The sequence below is a fragment of the Phyllobates terribilis genome, unplaced genomic scaffold (genome assembly GCF_046119375.1).
Source record: "Phyllobates terribilis strain yellow unplaced genomic scaffold, ASM4611937v1 Scaffold_3__8_contigs__length_932513732, whole genome shotgun sequence".
Taxonomy (NCBI): Eukaryota; Metazoa; Chordata; class Amphibia; order Anura; family Dendrobatidae; genus Phyllobates; species Phyllobates terribilis.
In genome coordinates this window covers 929,978,108-929,991,089 of record NW_027362763.1, presented here as the reverse complement: position 1 = coordinate 929,991,089, position 12,982 = coordinate 929,978,108, and the positions used below count along the sequence as shown (strand labels likewise).

General features: G+C 45.4%; 1 long non-coding RNA gene across 1 annotated transcript in view; it reads left to right on the top strand.

Moving 5' to 3' along the window:
- The window catches only part of LOC141258398 (uncharacterized), a 16,782-nt gene extending 4,094 nt beyond the window's left edge, over window positions 1–12,688 (top strand). The window contains exons 2-4 of the long non-coding RNA XR_012318322.1: window positions 2,174–2,296; window positions 7,650–7,764; window positions 10,471–12,688. This is a non-coding gene — a long non-coding RNA (uncharacterized lncRNA). The remainder of the gene's footprint in view (window positions 1–2,173; window positions 2,297–7,649; window positions 7,765–10,470) is intronic.
- The last annotated feature ends 294 nt before the right edge of the window (window positions 12,689–12,982 follow it).

Below are 12,982 nucleotides of genomic sequence, written 5' to 3'. Positions count from 1 at the left end.
GAGTGACATTACACACTTCCCAACAGTCACAAGCAAGTTACATCACCCCTTCCCGGCACAGCCCCTCCTCATGATCCCCTTCCCTGCACAGCTCCACATCATCCCCCTCTTCTCCACACAATCCCTCCTCATAATCCCCCCTTCTCCGCACAGCGCCTCATCATAATCATCGCCCCCCCTTCTCCGCACAGTCCCTCCTCATCATCATCGTCCTCCCTTTTCCGCACAGCCCCTCCTCATCATCCCCCCTCTCCGCACAGCCCCTCATTATCAACCCCCTTCTCCGCACAGCCCCTCCTCATCATCATCGTCCTCCCTTCTCCGCACAGCCCTCCAACATGCCCCCCTTCCCTGTGCATCATCCCCTTCTCCGCACAGCCCCTCATCATCATCATCATCATCCCCTCTTCTCTGCACTCCCCTCATCATCATCGTCCTCTCTTCTCCACACAGCCCCTCCTCATCATCATCGTCCTCCCTTCTCCACACAGTCCCTCCTCATCATCATCGTCCCCCCTTCTCCACACAGCCCCTCCTCATCATCATCGTCCCCCCTTCTCCACACAGCTCCTTCTCATCATCATCGTCCTCCCTTCTCCACACAGCCCTCCTCATAGTCATCGTCCCCCCTTCTCCGCACAGCCCCTCATCATCATCCCCCATTTTTTGCACAGCCCCTCATCATCACCGCAGTCAAGTAACAAACCCTTTTACTGTGAAAGCCATCCCAATACGCAGCCCCATACAAATAGCAGTGGCCATTTCCCTGTGCAAGCCTCTGTACATTCTCCCCTTCCCTGTGCAAGCCCACCAACATGCAACAAAAAAAGCCTCTACTCTGTCGACATGACGTTAGCAGAGGCAGCTGAATCCCCAGCAGGAGCGGTCTGTGACCGCTCTGGCCCAGGGAACAACAGCGCAGTGAACAACAGGCAGGTATGTAGCAATTACCTGTTTGTTAGTGCTCAAGCATATTTTTGGTTTTTCATAAAGTCCCGGATATATCCCTTTAATGAAGGGCGAGAGGGAGAAAGCTCGGCCACTTTGTGCATTGGTTTTTAAATTAATAAAGTTAGTTTTTTTATTATCTCTCTTCGTAATATAAAGAAACTACACATAGCTCTGATTGTTCAGTTTTGATAGAATTCAAATTTTCCTGTATGGACACGTCTCAGCCATCATAATTTACATCACAAAACTGGCACTAGGATGGGGCACATTATCTCAAGAAGGGTGTTAGAACTCTCCTGTTAGGTTTTTTCGATCTTGCTGGTCACATGACCTTTTTTGCCTATTTAATCCTGCTCCGCCCTCCTGGCCTTGCTGGACTTCATTGTAATTTCTACTCTTAAGTTAGCCTGGTGCTTAGTTACCTTTCTCAGTCAGTTTAGCTAGGTCTTCGGACCTTTATGTTCTATGTTGTGTGTTTGTCTTTTACTGCTACAATTTCTGCTAGGAGGTGTCCAACTTTATCCCAGTCCCTAGTTCTTGTAGGGATCCCTTCCTTGCATCTATAGGTCTTCGTACAGACTAGCCGAGGACTTTAGCGGGTCTGATCGCAGGATCAGGTTCCCCGTTACATCGTAGGGATCTAGCTTAGTTCTATTGTAGGGACAGATCTCCATTCTTTCCTTAGTGCTTGTAGCAGATCATAACAAAGGGAACCAGGATAGGGGACATTATACTAAGAAGGAGCTTAGAAAAAAAGTGGAAACTTCAGCAAAAACAAAAATCATTAAAACATCACATTTGTAGATTAAAACATGAAAAAGAAAAGTTTAAAAAACACGGTAGTACAACGGTCGACGCGTTTCAAGCTACACTAGCTCTTAATCATGACAACTAACATGCAGGAGCTATGGAAATATATAGCATAGAAAATAGATATGGAATAGACAAGTCACAGATGTGCTTAATAATTAACCCTATGTGTACACAGGAGAAAAGAAAGGGAGGGGGAAGGGGAGACTGATTAATTTGTATTTATTGGATGTGGAAATTATAGTTAATGGAGGGCATAGTGCCGGCCTATCAGTTTATATTTTGAATGGTGTGTAACTAATAGTATATTATTGCTGGGGTACATTTTTGTATTCAGAGGCGCAGTGACCGAGGATTTTTTATTTGAGAAACAAATGTATTTATACAATATATGTGACCTTGTTATTTTTAGTGTTGATCATCATGACAAGACGAGTTGTGGCTGGGAGATTTCGATATGAAGGTCTTACCAGATGGATAAGAAACAGAAAAAGAAAACGACTCTCATCAGACAAGACGTCAGCGGTCACTGGATGTAAGTATTTATTCTTTATACTGTATGACTCTGGCTACGTTCACACGGTCAATATTTGGTCATTATTTTACAATAGTATATGTAAGCCAAAACCAGGTGAGGAACAATCAGAGGAAAACTATAAATAGAAACACGTCACCACGTCTGTATTTATCACCCACTCCTGGTTTTGGAGGCTCTCTTGGACTTAGGGAGCATAGTGAGACTTGTCCATGGGTCATTGGTTGCCGGGGACAACCACAATGGTCAGAAAATCGGGGTTGTTTGTATACATGGGGACCTCCGAGAGTATCCAACAGCGGAGGATACCTTTTCCACCCCGTGTGGGGAGATTAATCATGTGGTGGGAGTGGTGAAGACCTTTCCTTACAGGATTGTTTTGGGAAGAGACTTGACCCTGTTCTGGTCCCTGTGGGAGAGTAAATGTAACCCTCCCATGGTAAATGTCTATCCGGGTGCTGAACCCAAAGCCAGGAGCCCGAGCCAGGAATACCTGCAGTAGGAGTCACCATCATAGGGAAGAGTGTAATCCCGATAGGTTTTCCCTAGAGGTCTTGGCAGGGGAGGTCGAGGAGACCACTTTAGTTTCGGAGCTGGAAGTGTCCCAGGAAACTTTTAGGACAGCTCAGCTCAAAAATCCCACTCTAGCCTGGGCACAGGAATGGGTGATAATGATAAATAGTGTGGCACAGCAACCTGGCGCAAAGGCGGTTTTTCCTCGTATGGTGGTGTGACAGGGTCACTGGCGATGTATGTGAGGGGAGATGTGTGTCACGGAGGTTGCTATCTTCCGTGATGTGAAATCCAGAAGCTTTTCTCCAGCATGCTAGATGCTGAAGAGGTTAATCAGACATTTTGGGTTGGGTTTTTTTATGAGTAGGTGTGAGATGGGCGGGACGCCTGCACACCATATCTCTACCTCAAGGGTGTGGCTGGAGGAGCTAAATCTCTAGCTACTGAGATTTTGTTCTGTTTTCTGGAGACCAGCAAATCTCCTGTGTGGAACTTCAGGGAGAGCTGAAGTTTGTGATAACCTGAGTGGGCGAATCCTGCATGCATAAGGACTGTGCAATACTTAATCTTTACTTTTATCATTATGCCAGCAAGGCTGTGTTTATGTTGTTGAACATGCAGTGCTTTATGCCATATTAAATAAACCTGTAGACGAAAACGTTCCTGTGTCTACCTCTGGAAGCGGCTGAGTGAGTCAGTCTACCACAGTGGTCAACCAGGAGTTGTTATACTGGGTTGACAATGAAATAATAAAGCAGTTGTTAGTGCCCCAATCATATCGCCGGGAGGTGCTTGAGATGGCCCACAAACACATACTGGGAGGTAATCTGGGAGCTAAAAAAAAAAAAGAGCGTATTCTGCAGCAGTTCTTTTGGCCTGGGGTTTATGCCGAGGTTCAAAGGTTTCATGAGTCATGTCCAGAATGTCAGCTGACCGCACCCACAGCAAATTTCCGTAGTCCACTGGTTCCCCTGCCTATTATACAGGTACCTTTTGAGCGGATTGCTATGGATCTAATAGGGCCCATAGTAAAGTTAACCTGTTGCCACTAGCACATATTAGTGGTAGTAGACTGTGATACTCGTTACCCAGAGGCAATCCTGCTTCGTCACACCTCCGCTAAGCTTATTTGCCATGTTCTGCTGACTTGGCCTACCTAAGGAGATCCTTACAGATCAGGGGACTCCTTTTACGTCCAAGGTGACAAAGGAACTGTGTAAGGTGCTCCAGATCGAACAACTGTGCACGTCAGTGTACAATCCACAGACCGATGGATTCGTTGAAAGATTTAACAAAACCCTTAAATCTATGCTAAAAAAAAGTGGTCTCCAAGGATGGGGGGGATTGGCTACTTCTCTATATAATGTTTGCCATCCAAGAGGTACCGCAGTCTTCAATGGGATTCTCTCCCTTCGAGCTTTTGTACGGTAGACATCCCCGCGTCCTGCTGGATGTAGCCAAAGAGATGTCAGAACAGGAGCCTACTCCCCCATAAAACTGTAATTGAACACGTGGTGAGTATGCAGGACTGGATCGCGGCGGTGATGCCTATAGTAAAGGAATACCTGCTGGATGCCCAGGCAGCGCAGATCCAAGCGTATACTAGAAAGGCCACGGTCAGGTCCTTTAAAAAGGGGGATTGGGTATTAGTCTTAGTACCCATAGCAGAACATAAGCTCATGACCAAGTGGCAAGGGCCATATGAAGTCCAGAAAAAGGTTGGGGAGGTGAATTACAGAGTATACCAGCCCAGGTAAAGACAACTATATCAGGTAAATCTGCTAAAAGCATGGAAAATGTGACTTGGGTCGTGTTGTCTGTGAACCCTCCGGCACTGGCCCGAGAGAAGGTCGGGAGAAAGGTTAAGATAAGAGACCCCCTCTCTAAACAGCAACGACTGAAGGCTCTGAAGCTGGTGCAGCAGAATACAAACATATTCTCGGAACTGCCAGGCTGAACATCGGTAATCCAACATGACATGGTCAACGAGCCTCAGGTAAGGATGTGAATGAAACCATACAGTGTGTCGGAGGCCCATAGGCAAGCCATCGCGGCTGAGGTAAAACAAATGCTCCAGCTAAGAGTTATTGATGAGTCCAAGAGTGAGTGAGCTAGCCACATTGTACGGATTCTGAAGCCGGATGGTACGTTGCGATTTTGTAACGATTTCTGCAAATTAAATGAAGTATCAAAATTTAACCTTTATCCAAACACCCAGGTGGATGAGCTGATCTGACCAAGGGTTACTGGCAGGTCTCTGACAAAATCGGCAAAGAAAAGACCGACTTCGTAACGCCGGAGGGTCTCTATCACTATGTCGCCTTGTCTTTTGGGTTACATAGTTTTAGAGCCCCATCAGAAGTATGCATCAGCGTATTTAGATGATATTATCATCTTTAGTACCAATTGGCATACCCACTTGTTCCAGGTACAAGCGGTCGTGGATTCGCTCAGAGCCACAGACTTGACCGCAAACCCAAAAAAATGTGCGATAGGTCTCAAGGAAGGCCAGTACTTGGGGTACGTGGTTGGCCCTGGGGTTATCAAACACCGAATAAACAAGATCGAGGCCATTCAAAACTGCCCCCGGCGTCTTACTACAAAACAGGTAAGAGCGTTCCTTGGCATTATTGGGTATTACTGACGGTTTATACCTAATTTTGCCAGGAGATCAGCACCCCTGACCGATCTCTTAAAGGGAAAGTAATCGATCATGGTGCGGTGCATTCCAATCCATAAAGTTGGCATTGTGCAGACAGCCTGTCCTCACCAGCCCCTGTAAAATCCCTGGCGGCGTGCTTGCATGGTGCACCACCTCCCACCATGCAAGACCGCAGTCTTACCTGTCAGTCTATGCTGCACTCTTTGCTCCAGTACCTGCTGTGTCCATGTCCCTTGTCTGATTGCTTAGGGCGTCGGCGCGGCTTTCTGCTTGTTTCTTGTAGCTACTGTGTGCACAGTCCTAATGCATCCCCAGCCTATTGCTGTGAGTCACTGGATACTTAAACCCCCTCCACCCAGTAGGAGGTGCCTGAGCAACACTTTCACTCAGTTTGTCTTTTGCAACTGGGGTGCCAGGTCCTGTCCTGACTCTAGTCTGTCCGCCACCCTGGGGGCTGAGTACCCAGGGCCTTTTCCTGTACCTGTGACTTCTAGTGTGTTTCCGCCACCCTGGGGCTGAGTTCCCAGGCTCGTTCCTGTATCTTATTCCCGGTTCAGTTCCAGTCTGAACAGTGTCCTAGCCCATTACTTGTTTCTCTCTATGTCCGTACCTTCCCTTTGCCTGCAGTGTCTGAACCTGCACCTAACTCCAACTCGTTGTCTCTGTACTTCTGTTTGTGAGTTTTGCGTCCACTCGCTACTTCATTGTAAGTACTTTGTGTGTATCTGGTTCTGCTTGTCCCCTTTCCCTGCCTCCGTATCTTCCTCCTGTGTTCTAACCATCTTCCTGTATTTTCCAGTCTGTTCCATGTGAACAGAGCTCTGTCCTGTCTGCCTTCACCTTCTGCTCTGCTTGTTCACCGCTCCAGCGGTTCTGCTCTGCTCCGCTAGTTTACCGCACCTGCGGTTCTGTTCTGCTCTGCTTGTTCACCGCTCCGGCGGTTCCGCTCTGCTTTGCTTGTTTACCGAACCTGCGGTTCTGCTCCACTCTGCTTGTTCTCCTCACCTGCGGTTTTGCTCTGCTCTGCTTGTTTACCGCACCTGCGGTTCTGCTCCGCTCTGCTTGTTCTCCGCACCTGCGGTTTTGCTCCGCTCTGCTTGCTCACCGCACCTGCAGTTTTGCTCCGCTCTGCTTGTTTACCGCACCTGCGGTTTTGCTCCGCTCTGCTTGTTTACCGCACCTGCGGTTTTGCTCCGCTCTGCTTGTTCACCGCTCCTGCGGTTTTGCTCCGCTAGTCCACCGCACCTGCGGCTCTGTTCCTGTATCCCAGTCTGTACTGGTCCCTATCCAGCCTGCGTCCATACCTGCCAGTATCTGCCTGTCTGCATTCCAGCCGTGCCTGTCAGCACCCGCCTGTCTGCATACCAGCCGCGCCTGCCAGTACTCACCTGCCTACATACCAGCCGTGCCTGCTAAGTACCCACCTGCCTACATACCAGCCCTGCCTGCTAAGTACCCACCTGCCATCATACCAGCCGTGCCTGCTAAGTACCCACCTGTCTGCATACCAGCTAACCTACCTGTTCCTGCATTCCCTGGTGTGGGTCAACAGCTGTGACCGGGGTCTGACCTGGAGTAGCACCTGGTTCCTCTGCCTCTGCTCGGTTCCTCCCTGGTTCACGGAGTCGACTGAGCCGCCATGCGACCTTGGTCGGACCGGGTTGATACTTAGTTACGCCCCTCCAGGCACTCCTCGGTTCATGGTACAGTGGGATCACTAATCACGCTCACGCCAGTCAGTCCGGGCGCGAGCGTAACAGCCCCAACTTCAAGAAAGGCTTCAACATGCAAACGGATGCTTCTGAGGTAGGTCTAGTAGCGGTTCTGTCACAGGAGGTGAATGGAGAAGAACATCTGGTCACCTACTTGAGTAGGAAACTGGGGTTTATCTTCTGCATTTATAATAAATGTTTATGGGACCACCCCTTTTTGGAGAGTTGTCCCATAATTAATGATATTATTTTGTTAGATCACACTAAACAACAATTTTTAAATTGAAATAATTTAAAAATGCTTATATAGCGCCCCCTTGCGTCCAGTCCACTCCAATGATACAAGAACAATTGGTTCCTCGCCCAATTGCAGCTGGTGATACTATTGTACACTAGTGAGAAGACATAGCATTGCCATGAACACTCACTGGCCTATGACTGTTATATGTCATCTTGTTATTTTCAGGGCTGCTGTGATCAGTATAGGAAGACGAGTCATAGCTGAAAGATGTCAGCATGAAGGTCTGACCAAATGGAGAAGAAACAGCAAAAAGCATCTCTAATCAAACGAAACATTAGCGGTAAGTCACTGGATTGCTTGGGCGACAGTTTCGTTTGGTAATGGACCATTCACCCCTGGTCTGGATGAGAAATGCCAAGGAGAGGAATGCTCGAGTCACCAGATGGTTTCTATCATTGCAAAATTTTATCTTCTTGGTGGAACATAGAGTTGGGAAGTTGCAAGGGAATGCGGATCCCCTGTCACGGGCACCCTGTATGGTGATAGGTGTTCAACCTCACAACTTTGAACACAGAAAGGGGATATGTGAGACAGTATAGGGAATCATATGCGAGGGCCGGTATGCATCCCCCAGGATATTGAACCCACTGGTGTCCATTGTAATCACAGCCACAGCTGTGGTTGCAGTGCAAAATAAAAGTAAGTGTGGACTTGGTCAAGCTATTTGACCAAGTCAGATTTAGGAAAACCTGATATGGGCTTTCATTTTTGGAGAGGACTAGAGGATTGGTAGTGGGATGGACCTCTCCCTCCACTCTGGGTTTGGGAGTGGCACACATCCACAAAACCCATTTAAACTTTCAGTTGTGCTTTGGTTGCGTCAGTGTTTGGTTTGCAAGCAGCAGAGCAGGAGACTGTGTGCAATTCTGGTCTGTGTGAGGCTGAACACAGGCCAGAGGAAGCAAAGCCATTGACGCACCCGCGAGTGTTACAGTGGTGCAGTCACCCTTGGTAATGGGCGGATATGGAAGTTCCAGCTGCGATCTGGAGGATAAAGTTCTACATTTATTTTGTGAGTTTGAAAATAAAGACGTTTAAGTTGAACTTTCTTGTGTCACTGCCTCATTACCGCATGAACACGAAAGCCGCTGCCATATATATGGGAGAAGGTCATATGGTCAGATGAGACCAAAATATAACTTTTTGGTATCAACTCCTCTCGCTATGTTTAAAGGAAGAAGGATGAGTACAACCCCAAGAGCATAGTTTCAACTGTGAAGCATGGTGGGGAAACATCATATTGTGGGGGTGCTTTTCTGCAAAGAGGACAGAACGACCGAACCGTGGATTCTCCCAACTGATGGATGGGGCCATGTATTTATTTATTTTACTCACTTATATAGTGCCATTAAATCCACAGCTCTTTACAGACATTATCGGCACTGTCCCCAATCTAAATTCCTTATCAGTATGGCTTTCCAGAGTGTGGGAGGAAACCGGAGTGCCCAGAGGAAACCGAAGCAAACACGGGGAGAACATACAAACACACATGTTGTCCTTGGTTGAATTTGAACCAACTACCTTAGCACTGCAAGGCTGCAGTGCTAACCACTGAGCCATCGTGTTGCCCTATGTATCTTGAGTTTATGGTCAACAGTCTCCTTCTTTCAGTAAGAGCATTGAAGATGGGTCGTGGCTGGGTTTTCCAGCATGACAATGACCCGAAACACACAGCCAGGGCAACTAAGGAGTGGCTCTGAAAGAAGCATTTCAAGGTCCTGGAGGGGCCTTGCGAGTCTCCAGACCTGAACCTAATAGAAAATCTTTGGAGAGAGCTGAAACTCAATGTTGCTGTCACGATGCTGTTGTCTGACAACCCTGGACCAGGGGCTCCTACCCTGTCCCTAACACTAGGGGTGCCCTATCTATCCCTGTTCCCCTGGTTACTTCAGATGGCGAAGATGCTGGGGCCAAGTACCTTGCAGTTCTCCTGAATCAGCCCTTATCTGTCCCCTCCCCCACTTAGGTAAGTGGGGATGAATAGTACATGTAAATACACAAACAAGACAAACAAGGGGGGACGTACAGGGATAAATAAAATGCCAAACACACAAAATATGCACTCACAGACAACAGCGGGAAGCATCAAAGGAATTAGTCAAGGGGTCATTCCACATCAAGTAGACCAGTTTTAAAAATCGTCCCCACTCGACCTTCTCTGATTTTGTTGAAAATTTGTAAGGATGTAAATGTATGTTTGAAAAGAGGTTCTGTAAATTTTTAGGGCCAGATCTCAAATACATTGGGCACTGTTGACCTTTCACTGGAGGTTCCACCAAGCCTGCGGCTTCAGCTAAGAGGATTTTGCAAACTTTGGCACATAGCCATTAGAGTTCTATACTGGCTATGATGCTGAAATTTGGCATACTAGCTCAGCTTTTGCTGCTAAACACGATAAAATTATTACCGGCTATGACAAAACAATATTTCGGCCGCAATTTTGTGTCAAAGTAGCTTGTAAAACGCGTTGCATAAAATTTATGCCAAACTTTGCCCATATATAACTCAAGACCAAAAACCAATAGTAACTGGTGCTTTGCCCTGTACACCAAACATCTACATGACTTTGCATTGCTGCAATATCACGGTCAAACCATATGTATTTGTGGAAATATTCACACCCACATATGATGAAAAACTTAAAAAAAAATGAATTTTACCTATTTTTAGGTCAAACTTCTCAAAAAGGGTACCCCTAAAATATATTAATTCTGATATCATTAGAAAGAGCACATTTTTCTCTACAATGATCATTGTTTTTTTTTGGAGTCTCTCAGTTTAAGAAAAGAAAAATGCCACTGAACATGGTGTTATTTATGCGCGTAATGCATTGATTTTGTGTTTGATTTTCAGATTCTTATCACATGTTACAGAGTTGTATTGTTGCTAGCAATGTCTATTATAATCAAAAAGCTATAAACCTTTTTGTTTATGAAAAGTTATTGACTATTGTTACATTTTAATGCATATATAATTTATTTTTTAGCGATGGAGAATGAAATTGATAAAGAATCGGCCCAGTGCTCTATCGGCCTTGCGAACAATTCGAAGTGCCACCTTAAGACATTCACTCATAGCAAGGATGAGTTGAAATTGTTTACAAGCTTTGGATTGGATGAACAGAAATTGCTGCGTCGACGAGTGGGACTAAATTTTGACGAACATTCACAAATCTGTTTACACCATGAAGCTTCATTCTTGACCAAATATGAGCATTTGCAAAAATCGTGTTGCAATCCTTTTGGGAAGAAAGGTCATAACACCAAAAAGAATTTGCGAGCTATCAATTTGTTAGCAGCTGACCAGTTGAACGAATTTACAAAGAATGATGTGAAGTCTGGCCAGAAGATGTGTGCATCATGTCGAAAAGAATTTGCTAACAGGAAAAAATCAGCTGATCCAGTTTCCTCTGAATCAGATCCAGATGGAATGGAATGTTCTCCTGAAAGTCTAAATTCAAGCTTAGCATCCATTGGCATCTCTCCTCTGAAATATCCACGGGTAAGCCAGCGGGATTCACTTGGATATGCAAGGAGAAAGATAAGCCAGGTACAAAATGCATTTTCTAGCAAGATTGCTTCAATTGGAGGGCTTTAGCCGAAAGACATTGAGCAAACAAAAACAGCACAGTGCAAAATGTGTCTGGATTACAATCACCTTTTGGCAGATTTGAAGCAAAAGCTGCAGGTATCCAGTCGGGCAGAAAAGGTCCAAATCTTGACATTGGCACCTAAAAGTTGGTCCATTATGGCTATATCAGACGAATTCGGTGTCTCTGAACGAATGGTCAAACAAGCTCGAAAGCTTAAATGTGAACATGGGATCTTCTTACCTAGAATCAAGTGTGGCAAGAAAGTTTCTGAGGAAGTGAAGAAAAAGGTGCAGGCAGTTTTTGAGGATGATTAATTCAGTCGAATGTGCCCTGGTAAAAAAGACTATGTATCAGTGCGAATAGCAGGAGAAAAAAAGCCGATGCAAAAGCGACTATTACTGAGCAATATGAGGGAAATGTTTGTTGCCTATCGGGATCAGAATGGCCCTGAAATTGGATTTTCCAAGTTTTGTGAGCTTCGGCCAAAGTGGTGCGTAACCATTGGATCTGCTGGAACACATTCCGTTTGTGTGTGTACCATTCACCAAAATGTCAAACTAATGCTTGCAGCATGCCCAATCAATGATGACTACAAAGAGCTCATATGCAAAATGGTCTGTGGAATTGAATCCAAGGACTGTATGCTTGGCCGTTGTGATAAATGCCCGGGTCCTGAAGTTTTAAAATAATTTCTAGTCAATGTGTTTGTCAACAGTGACCCTGAAGATATTATTGAGTTCAAACAATGGATTCACACTGATCGAGACACGCTTGATACCAAACAACTGACTATAGAAGATTTCATTGAAGAATTGGTTTTGAAAATTTCTAAACTTTGTAGCCATCACTACATCGCCAAGCATCAAAGTAGCTATTTGAAATCGTTGAAGGAAAATCTGAGACCTGGAGAGCTTGTGATCCTTATGGACTTTGCTGAAAATTAGAAGAGGATGGGACTTTGCACACAACCAAAACTCCAAGCAACAGTCACAGAAAAACTCTCCTTAAATGCCTCTACCGAACACCGACACCTCCACCTCCACTCCACTACTCACCAGGCAGTACAAGATTTAACACTGACAATCCCAGATTACCAAAACAGATACTATATAGGAGAGGGGAGTGGCTGATACTACTCAGCTGAGAACTTGCAGAAGGAAGCTACAGTGACTCAAAGCTGAGCAGATTAACTCCTGCACTGTTGAAAGAAACTAGCACCATTCATTAAGAGGGGAAAGTGTATATACAGAGTGTAGGAGTACATGAACTCAGACACTGCTTTCTTCTAACTCCTTTGTCGCAGTAAACCTGTGACAGTTGCCCAGCGAAATATGAAAGCTCTGGTGAAGCTCTGTATGGAGGAGTGGGCCAAAATCGTTGCTGCATTGTGTTCAAACTTGGTCAAGAACTACAGAAAACGACTGACCTCTGTCATTGCAAACAAAGGTTTCTATACCAAATATTAAGTTCTGCTTTTCTATTGTATCAAATACTTATTTCATGCAATAACATGCAAATTATGTAAAAATCATACAATGTGATTTTTTTGGATTTTTTTAGATTTTGTCTATCACAGTTGAAGTGTACCTACAATAAAATTTACAGACCTCTCCATTCTTTGTAGGTGGGAAAACTTGCAAAATGGTCAGTGTATCAAATACTTATTTTCCCCAGTGTACTAAGGGACTGTGCTATACATATGAAGGCTACATTCCTGTATCCCTGTGAAGTGTCGGTGCGTTGCTTGATTTTTTTTCTCGGACAGCACAGAAGCATTGAGTATGTCCTATTGTGATCATCAAAATCGGATCATAAAAGGACAAGCTCTGAGTCTCGCAGATCTCATTCTTGGATCCATGATTTTCACAAATGTGTGAATAGATCTATAAAATTTTAAGAGTCTGTG